At 46.3% G+C, this 10,627-nt stretch overlaps 1 protein-coding gene across 1 annotated transcript in view; it reads right to left on the reverse strand.

The window, feature by feature from the left end:
* Positions 1-10,187, reverse strand: part of LOC144889725 (CD151 antigen-like) — a 74,077-nt gene extending 63,890 nt beyond the window's left edge. Inside the window, exon 1 of the mRNA XM_078770905.1 lies at positions 10,107-10,187. The gene's annotated coding sequence lies outside the window, so the exon portion shown is untranslated. The remainder of the gene's footprint in view (positions 1-10,106) is intronic.
* Between the last annotated feature and the right edge of the window lie 440 nt (positions 10,188-10,627).

Raw genomic sequence — 10,627 nt, forward strand, 5'->3', positions numbered from 1 at the left:
TTCGCATGACGAGAGTTCCAAAGAAATCCTTTTTTTAAGGATTGTACATAATTACTTGCCCAAGTGGAATAATAAAGGAAGAACAGCAATGAATGCGGTACAACATAACTTAAGAGTTAAGAGTTCGATATTTAAGGTAAATGTCGTCATAAAACAGAAATGAAATAAGATGTCAAAAAGAATAGTCCGTGTTGCCAAAAATGGCGGGAATTTCTCGCCCGTACCTGGATCGATTCACTTGTTCCGCTGATCCTTTACTCCTCCGTTTGAATAGTAGGATCTAACCGAGTCTCTGACTCTCTGTATGTCCTTACAGTAAGTTATTATTCCAGCTCAATGTGGCAATTACTTTGTGATAGGCTCTAGTGAGACCGTGTAAACTGCTGCAGCATTTGCCATAAATTGCTTAATTATACACAGTATTACACATTCTGCACGAATTAGCATAAACTTGGCAGCCTTTTTTGAACTGTGATCTGAGCATCGTGGAGGAGCTTACACATACATCAAAAGGGCACGAAGTCATTCATGGGGGGTGGGGAGGACAAAACATTAATGTACATTTAGAAGAATACAAGGACAGGAGCCCCCCTCCGCCAGCGCATCCCTCAGTTCTGATAGATATGTCTTCCAGATTATTCCGAGGGAACACACACACACACACACACACACACACACACACACACACACACACACACACACACACACACACACACACACTGATGCATCACCCTGCCTGAGAAACACCATGATGGAGGTTTACAGCTGGGTCGAGATTCGAATCCAGACTAGACAGCTTAAATGTCCCACATTATTACATCATTATAATACTTGTACCAAGTTTGAATTAGATCACTTCAGCCGTTCTCAAGTTATAGACCTATAACAGACTTTCACCTTTGACCTTTGCCCCAAAATATAATGAGTTAATCGATACATCAATATACATACCTGTACCAAATTTTAATTAGATCACTTCAGTCGTTCTCAAGTTATAGATCTATTACAGACTTTGATCTTTGAACTTTGACCCCAAAATAATCAATACATCATTGTAAATACCTGAACCAAGTTTGAATCAGATCACTTTACCCTTTCTCAAGTTATAGACATATTACAGACTTTTACCTTTGACCTCTTGACCCCAAAATATAATCAGTTCATCTTTACATCATTCTAAATGATTGTACCAAATTTGGTCAGAATCCCATCACTGGTTCACAAGTTATTGCGGTAACAGGATTTTAACTAACATGACCTCTGACCTTTAACATTTGACCCCAAATCTAATCGGTTCATCTTTACCCCATTATACATACTTGCACCAAGTTTGACTGAGATCCCTTTAGCCGTTCTCAAGTTATAGACATATTACAGACTTTGACCTTTGACCTCTTGACCCCAAAATCGAATCAGTTCATGTTTACATAATTCGACATAAGTGCACCAAATTTGGACCGAATCCCGTCACTGGTTCACATGTTATCGTGGTAACCGGATTTTTACCTAACATGACCCCTGACCTTTGGCTTTTGATCTCGTGACCCCAAATCGAATCAGGTCATCTCTACCTCATTATAGTTATACATAGCTGCACCAAGTTTGACCAAGATCCCTTCAGCCGTTCTCAAGTTATCGCGGAAACGAAAACCTATCACGGACAGAAGGACAGACAACTTGAAAACATAATGCCTCCGGCGACATCGTCACAGAGGCATAAAAAGGAATTTGGGGTTTTCGTATACTGGTGAGGTACCTGTGCTACGCACGGGTGGGAGGCCAGAAGCGAACAGGCAATGCAGATTCGGCGAATGCTAAAGCATGAAACCAATAAATTCCACATTCCTGCAGCACCTTCAGTCGCACGTCAGACATGGACAGCAAGTTCGTGAAGGACTTCCATGAAAAACATACCCGTTCACAAACAAACGGATACGTTCACATATAGAAACATCGATCGTGGGTCCGTGGCAAATCTGCATATGGCGATCCGCGAAGTTCACGTTCATAAAGTAGAAACCATCACGGCATGTCGTCATTCACTTGAACTCGATATCTCTTTTTTCACTCCAATCAACATAACTCCAATCACAAATTAATCACAAAATAAATAGGTGTTACGTTTAGGTGTTTGAGCCGATTGGTGTTACGACCTCGGCAAGATCGATGGAGACAGCGATCTGTTAGCGTATGCACCGCCTATATAGCTATGTGGAATTCTCTCATGTAGAGATTAAACGCACGTCGTTTGAACTTTGGCAGAGGTCATTATTTACTTTTAATGATGTTTATATACGAATCAAAAATAAGATAATTGGTTTTCGGTCGTCCTTTCCACATATCTCGTGGGATTGTGAGTTGGAGAGACGACCGTGATGTCGGGGAGTGGGTTGGCATTCTCTCTGGCAGGGATTCTGTAAAGTATCTCGACAAACTGCGATCAATTGTCGTACGCGTTTATTCACTCTGCCGATCAAGGCCCGATTCACAGCAGCGCCATCCGAGCTCTGGCGTAGGGATACAACCCGGTCCCGGTGTAGGGATACAACGGTGAATATTTGCACTGCATACATGACATCCTCCCCTTTAAGTCCAAAATTACCACGAGCAATACGTGCTAGATTTCCAGAATTGACATTTCAAAAGCAACATTTCCAAAACATGTGAAAATATGTGTGCAAACGGTTATGAGAATAATGAAAATACGTGAAAATAGAACATGTGTCAACGTGAAAAAAAACATCTTCAAAGATTCAACCGGTCGGGTGCTTTTCTCTCACGCATTGAGCGTCGCGGTGTACCAGTGGATACAGAGTCCGAGGTGATTCCTTTGGGTCGCGGTGTACCAGTGGATACAGAGTCCGAGGTGATTCCTTTGGTCTCCACGAAGGGTGTAGCGTTTGCAGAGGTTTTCGGGGCATCCGAGCCGGCTGGAGCGGCCACGACGATCTCCGGCAGTGGCGGGTCGAACTGTTGTCCTGACTGTGACGATGCTACAGGCTCCATCGACTCACAGTGACGGTAGGTTATGTGGTCCTGATGTCGACGAATTTCGCGGCCGTCCTGCAGGCGAATCACACTGGACAGTGGACCTGGCTTCTCGATGATGTCTCCCGGTAGCCACGTCGCACCTGCACCAAAATTTCGGGCAAACACTGGATCTCCAATGTTGATACATCGACTGTTGGACGTCTTATCGTGCACCAACTTTTGATTAAGCTGGCTTTGATAAACATTTGATGATATGTCTGGTTTGAGATTGTCAAGTGTCGATCTCAAGTGTCGTTTCATCAATAACTCAGACGGAGCTGCACCGGTTGTTGATTGTGGCGTGATGCGGTATTTGAACAGGAGACGAGACAGCTTTGTTTCCAGGGTTCCCTCCTGAAGTTTCTGCAATCCGGATTTGATGATTCCCACGGATCGTTCGGCCAAGCCATTTGAAGCCTGGTGATGTGGGCTGACAAACTTATGTTTGATGCCGTTCCGACGTGTGAACTTGGCAAACTCGGTACTGGAAAAACACGAACCGTTATCACTCACGATCATCCTGGGCAGACCATGAGTGGCGAAACAGCGTCTGAGTCTTTCGATGACAATGGCTGACGTAGTACCACGCGTCACATAGGCATCAATCCATTTTGTGTGCGCGTCCGTAATTATTAGAATCATGCTGCCGTTAATAGGCCCGGCATAATCGAGATGTAGGCGATGCCACGGTTCGCTGGGCCATTCCCAGGGATGCAGTGGCGCTTTCGCAGGTGTATTCCGGGTGCTCTGGCAGGGGTAACAATGTCGAACATGATGTTCGATATCAGCATCAAGATTCGGCCACCACACATAGTTTCTGGCGAGTGACTTCATCTTCACAATCCCGGGGTGACAGTCATGGATTTCATCCATGACCCTGGAACGCAGATTTTTCGGGATCACGACACGACATCCCCAGAGTAGGCAACCATTTTCCACGCTGAGTTCGTTTTTACCTGCTTTAAAAGCCGCAAAATCTGGGTCACCCTCAGGTAGCAAATGCCATCCAAGCTGTACAGCCTGGACAGTTCTGGACAGAACGGGGTCTCGTCGAGTATGAGTGCGGATCTGGCCAGAATCGACAGCACAATCTTCCAGATGATCCATCAGTGCGATAATGGATCCTGGTGTAGGCGAATCATCAACGGATTCTGGAAGGGGTAACCGACTCATGGCATCTGCATTTGTGATAGACGAACCGGGCTTATAACATATGGTGTAGTCATAAGCAGCGAGAAACAGGGACCAGCGGATGATCCTGGGCGGTAGTGTGTCAGATGTCGCCTTAGTTGGACCAAACAGACTGATCAGCGGCTTGTGATCAGTGCGAATCGTGAAATGATGTCCAAGAAGGTACTGGCGAAATTTGCCAACGCCGAAAACGATTCCCAATCCTTCCTTGTCAAGTTGGGAATAGTTTTTCTCTGCCGGGGTCAACGTTCTGGATGCAAATGCAACCGGTCTTTCTGTACCATCAGGCATCACGTGCGATAATACACTCCCCACTCCATACCGACAGGCATCGCATGTCAGCACAAGATCCTTCTCTGGATCAAAATGAACGAGAACATTGGACGATTTGAGCAGATCCTTAGAGGTCTGGAATGCTGATTGTTCACGAGACCCCCAGCTCCAGGAGACTCCTTTCCTCAAAAGCCGATAAAGGGGGCCCAAAACGTCGGTCACATTCGGGATGTAACGACCATAGAACTGAAGCAAACCGAGGTATGACTTCAATTCGGTCACATCTCGTGGAGAAGGAGCATCCTTGATAGCTCGGACTTTCTCATCTGTCGGGTGTAGACCCTCGGCATCAATCGTATGACCCAGGTACGTGACTGATGGCACCATAAACTTGCACTTGTCTCGACGCAAACGTAGGCCGGAGTCCGAAATCTTCTTCAGAACTCTCTCCAGGTTCTGTAGATGTTCCGCGTCCGTACGACCAGTAACCAGAATATCATCCTGGTAACAAACGACGTTGCGTTCGGCGGCAAACAAACTGTCCATGACACGCTGATAAATTCCAGGTGCAGATTTCACTCCAAAACTAAGTCGGTGGTACCTATACAACCCACGATGCGTGTTGATGGTAAGATACTGTTTCGAATTCTCGTCCAAGCAGAGCTGTAGATAGGCGGATTTGAGATCGAGTTTCGTAAAAGTCTTGCCTCCCGTGAGACGAGCATAGAGGTCTTCGATCCTCGGGATTGGATATTTATCCAATGAAGAACACCTGTTCACGGTCATTTTATAATCTCCACATATGCGGATGGACTGGTCCGATTTTATGACTGGAACGATGGGCGCCGCCCATTCGGCATACTGGATTTGCTCGATGATCCCCAGATTTTCAAGATGATCCAGTTCCTTGTCAATCCGCTCACGCAGGGCGAAAGGGACTGGGCGAGCCCTGCAAAATATAGGATTGGCATCCCGGTCAACCCTGAGTTTAGCCGTATGTCCTTTCAAGGTTCCAAGCTCATCCTTGAAGACATCCGGGTACGTATCCAGCACATTTTTGAGTGTGTATGCTGCGGTAGGAGAAACATTGGCTGCCCGGAGTTGATGAATGCTTTCCCACTTCAGTCGAATTATGCTCAACCAGTTCCTGCCGAGTAAGGAAGGGCCCTTTCCAGGAATGACGATCAGGGGTAGGTGAAACTCACGGTTATCGTAGCCCACCGTGACATCACATGTACCGCAGGGAACAATCTTCTCACCTGTATAGGTGGAGAGTCCATAGGTAGTAGGTTTCAGATGGGGTCGGTCAGCATCACTCCACAGGTTTGTGAAAACAGCATGGCTGATGAGCGAGACGGCCGCACCAGTGTCGACCTCCATTTGCAATGGTCGATTGTTGACGACAACATTGGCAAGAAGAGGGTCCCGCCTATGGTGAGAATCAATATGAAGCAGGTCATACGATTCTGAGTTGTCGGAAACAGAGCTCACCTGGTCAAGCTCGGGTTCCTCCGAACCGATAAACTGATGAATCTTGTCAGCAGCTTTTCCTTTTCCCGATTTGCGAGTGATGCAAGCTGGAGCAATATGGCCAGTTTTCGAACAGAAATGGCAGGTGGCATCTTTGAACCGACACGTCTCCGGAGGGTGCTTTCCGTTGCACCGAAAACAGTTGTTGTGGGTTTGAGACTGCACTGGCTTCTGACGAGAAGCCTTGTTCCAACGTTGTGGCTGAACATGATCCAACCGATTCACAGCAGGGCTGGTACCAGATGAGCGAGTGGCACCGATGCTTGTAGCGTTGCGTTCAGCACTTTCCATGGAAATTGCGGTGTCTCTGGCATTTTGGAACGTCAGTCTTCTCTCAGCAAGCAGGCGTCTACGAGTGCGGTCATCGGACATGCCAACCACCAGCAAATCACGAAGCATGTCATCAATCGTGTCCCCAAACTCACACAGATGTGACAGTTTTTTGAGGTGTGCAATGAAGTCTGCGATCGACTGACCTTGCTGCTGTCTGCACATGTAAAAATTAAACCGACACAGGATGACTGAAGGAGATGGGTTGCAATGTTCCTTCAAAGCGGCCTTGAGCTCTGCATACGTGAGCTCCTGGATTGTCCGAGGCCGAATCAGGTTTTTAACGAGTGTGAACGTCTCACCTCCGCAAACGGACAGGAAGACGGCCTTCATCAGGCCTTCGGTCGCAATGCCGTTCGCCTCGAAGTAGAAAGACAAACGCTCAGAATACGTGTCAAAATCCCCCTCATGAGGGTCGAATTCATCGATATGGCCGAAAGATGTCATGGTCTAGATGTTTACCTTCGTCGCCATGTAAAGTATCTCGACAAACTGCGATCAATTGTCGTACGCGTTTATTCACTCTGCCGATCAAGGCCCGATTCACAGCAGCGCCATCCGAGCTCTGGCGTAGGGATACAACCCGGTCCCGGTGTAGGGATACAACGGTGAACATTTGCACTGCATACATGACAGATTCAACCCATGTCCTTATAAACGGTCTTTGTCCCAGGTCACCGAGTCCGATCGGTGCAGCTGTGCAGCCGATTTGTGCAGCTGTGCAGCGATCAGTGCAGCCGTTTGTGCGGCACCCGGGAAAATACCGTTATGCGGGAGTCCAAACCTGAAAATGCTGGAGGCCAAAGCTGAAATAGGAAAAACAATATAGCCTATTTTACTCCAGGAGATCCCAGGATTACCCACCCAAAATATCGTTGCGATCGGTTCAGCCGTTTTTGCGGTACCTTCGAACGGACGGACAGACAGATGGACGGGCATTTGGTGTACCGTACAGTACCGTACATCTAGTAAGATGGCGTACCGTACAGGACGAAAATAAAAACACATTACATGACATGACGGGGTGAAGCCGAACATGGGGTCGCAGATAGTCAAAGGAGAGAAATATGCAACACATTTGTGGAATAAAAAGCAAGAACATACATGAATGAAAGCACAAACACATTCACACAGAAGACACACACACTCACAAAGACCCACACACATTCACATACACACATTTACATAGAACACACACACTCACAGAACACACACTCACTCACACAGAACACACACACACATTAACATACACACATTCACACAGAACACACACACCCATTCACATACACACATTCACACAGAACACACACACAGAACACAACAAACACACACACAACAAACACACACACACACACACACACACAACAAATACACACACACACACACACACACACACACACATACATACACACACACACACACACACACACACACACACACACACACACACTCCCACAGACCACAACACACAAAAAAACACACAGTATACAACACACAGAATACAACACACAGACTCACACAGAACACAACACACAGACACACACACACACACACACACACACACACACACACACACACACAAACACACACATACACACACCTACACAACACACACTCACACAACACACACACACACACACACACACACACACACACACACACACACATCATGTCTGTTCCTCAATTTCTACAGTATTAACTATTCCTGAAACATTATTTTACAATCTGCACCGCCGCCACCAAAGGTGGATATCCATGGAGGTTATGTTTTCACCCCTGTCTGTTTGTCTGTTTGTTATGACAAAAATTGAAAACTTTCGGCATTTGTCGGTTTGTAATAATTACAAACCGACAAATGCCGAAAATTTTCAATTTTTGAAAAATTTTCAATAATAATAATAATTATTATTATCTGTATGTTGATCACTCCGGTTTGTGTGTGTATGTTTATGTGTTTGTGTGTCCACTCACTTATACTTGCCTACAGGTCACAATTTTAAACTGATCTTCACAAAACTTCACCAAATGGTAGAATAGGTGGTCCAACAGAATCCTATTTTTCTTGTTGTCAAAATGTCAACATAGGCCAAAGGTCAACCACTGTCATTCATATTTCTAAAATCCTCAATTTTCATCCGATTGACTTGAAATTTTCCATATCTGGTCGCTGAATTCAACCACCAATTATATTGTAGATCCCAAAAGGTCGACATAGACCAAATTTCTAAAATCCTCAATTTTCATCTGATTGACTTGAAATCTGAATAGGATTTGCACATAGAGTGCATTCAGAAAGTATTCAGTCCCCTTCAATTTTCATGTTGCAGCCTTATGCTGAAATCGTTTAAATTCATTTTTTCCCTCATCAATCTACACTCAATATCCCAGAATGACAAAGCGAAAACAGGATTTTAGAAAGTTTTGCAAATTTATTAAAAAGAAAAACTGAAATATCACATTGACATAAGTATTCAGACCCTTTGCTATGACACTTGAAATTTAGCTCAGGTGCCTCCCATTTCTCTTGATCATCTTTGAGATGTGTCTACACCTTGATTCGAGTCCACCTATGGTAAATTCAATTGTTTGGACATGATTTGTAAAGGCACATACCTGTCTATATAAGGTCTCACAGCTGACAATGCATATCAGAGCAAAAACCAAGCCATGAGGTCGAAGGAACTGCCTGCAGAGCTCAGAGACAGGATTGTGTCGAGGCACAGATTTGGGGAAGCCTACAACAAAATCTCTGCTGCATTGAAGGTTCCCAAGAGCACAGTGGCCTCCATAATTCTTAAATGGAAGAAGTTTGGAACAACCAGGACTCTTCCTAGAGCTGGCCACCCGGCCAAACTGAGCAATCGAGGTTAGAGGGCCTTGGTAATAGAGGTGTCCAAGAACCCGATGGTCACTCTGGCTGAGCTCCAGATATCCGGTGTGGAGATGGGAGAAACATCCACAAGGACAACCATCACTGCAACACTCCACCGATCTGGGCTTTATGGCAGAGTGGCCAGACGGAAGCCTCTCCTCAGTGAAAGACACATGAAAGCCCACAGAATCTTGTTTCTCACAGTCTGAGAGTCCTTTAGGTGCTTTTTTGCAAAGTCTAAGTGGGCAAATTGGTACGTACCCAACCCTTGTGGGGTATAATCTAGATTACAGTAGATCTTCCCTCAGTTCTGTAAGTAAAATTTACCTCATGGATGCTGGGATTCCTCCAAATTTCTTTGTTTAATGTTATAAGGAGCATTAGTGACTTTGAAAAGCTAATCATGTGTGTTTGTCTTTTAGAATATTGTTGCGGATCTCGACGGCGGCCTTCTCCCCTTACCAAGGGGGGGGGGGGGGATTAGTCCCCTTGTCTTTGACTGGCCTGGCGGGACCCGGGACCTATGACGTCCTTCCCGGACAGCGCGAAATAGGGTATTAGGATGAGAATCGCTATTACCTAATTACTCACGCTGCCCTGAAACGAGGAAATAAGCCCCACATGAACCACACGTGTTGAGACGCCGAGCGGTGCGTACACGCGATCCGTGCCGTTTATATGGTGAACCCGGTTCTAGCGATCTTATTCGTGCCACGCTTAGTCAATGGATAAATCACAAAAGCGGTCGAATTGGAAAAAGGAATAACAGGTTTTATTTACACTATTCACAATGGTTCAGAGAAAAAGAGCACACAGTGCAGCCTTAAAACAGTCTTAACTTAATACCCAGGACAAACGGGCCCGTCACACACACACTCACACGGGGCTTGCAGCTGCAGGGTGGTGGTCCGCGTCCAAGGATGGCTCTCGTGCAGCTCCCTCCGGTCTCCGGCTCGTCCCCTGCAGATGGAAAGTAGAGAAGGCAGGAGCTCTCCACATGTCGTTTGGCACACAAGGGTTAATACGGGGCGATTTGGTAGGGAGCGGACTTCGGCGGTTAATCACTGGCAGGTATTACCGCGTTTACTCGCGTGGCTGAAGTAGGCGCTATTCGCCACCACCGCGTCTGGCTGCAGCCATGCACTCAACGCCTCTTCTTCCTCTCCTCTGGCGTGTACGTTATACGATGGCGAGTTACAGTTCAATGCCTCAAAGCGAGTGATGCGAGTCAAGGGCTTTCTCTCTCTCCACTTGCGAGTCAGTCCTCTCGATCAATCCCTCTCCCAACAAGTCCTCCAAGTCCTCCAGCGCTAGTCCTCCTCTCTGCGAGTCCTGTTCAAGGGCTTTGTGCATCGACTTATAAAGGCATGCCCCGCGAACCTTCTAGAACTCACCAGACGC

This window comes from Myxine glutinosa, chromosome 1 (assembly GCF_964187855.1).
Source record: "Myxine glutinosa chromosome 1, kmMyxGlut1.1, whole genome shotgun sequence".
NCBI classification, from domain to species: domain Eukaryota; kingdom Metazoa; phylum Chordata; class Myxini; order Myxiniformes; family Myxinidae; genus Myxine; species Myxine glutinosa.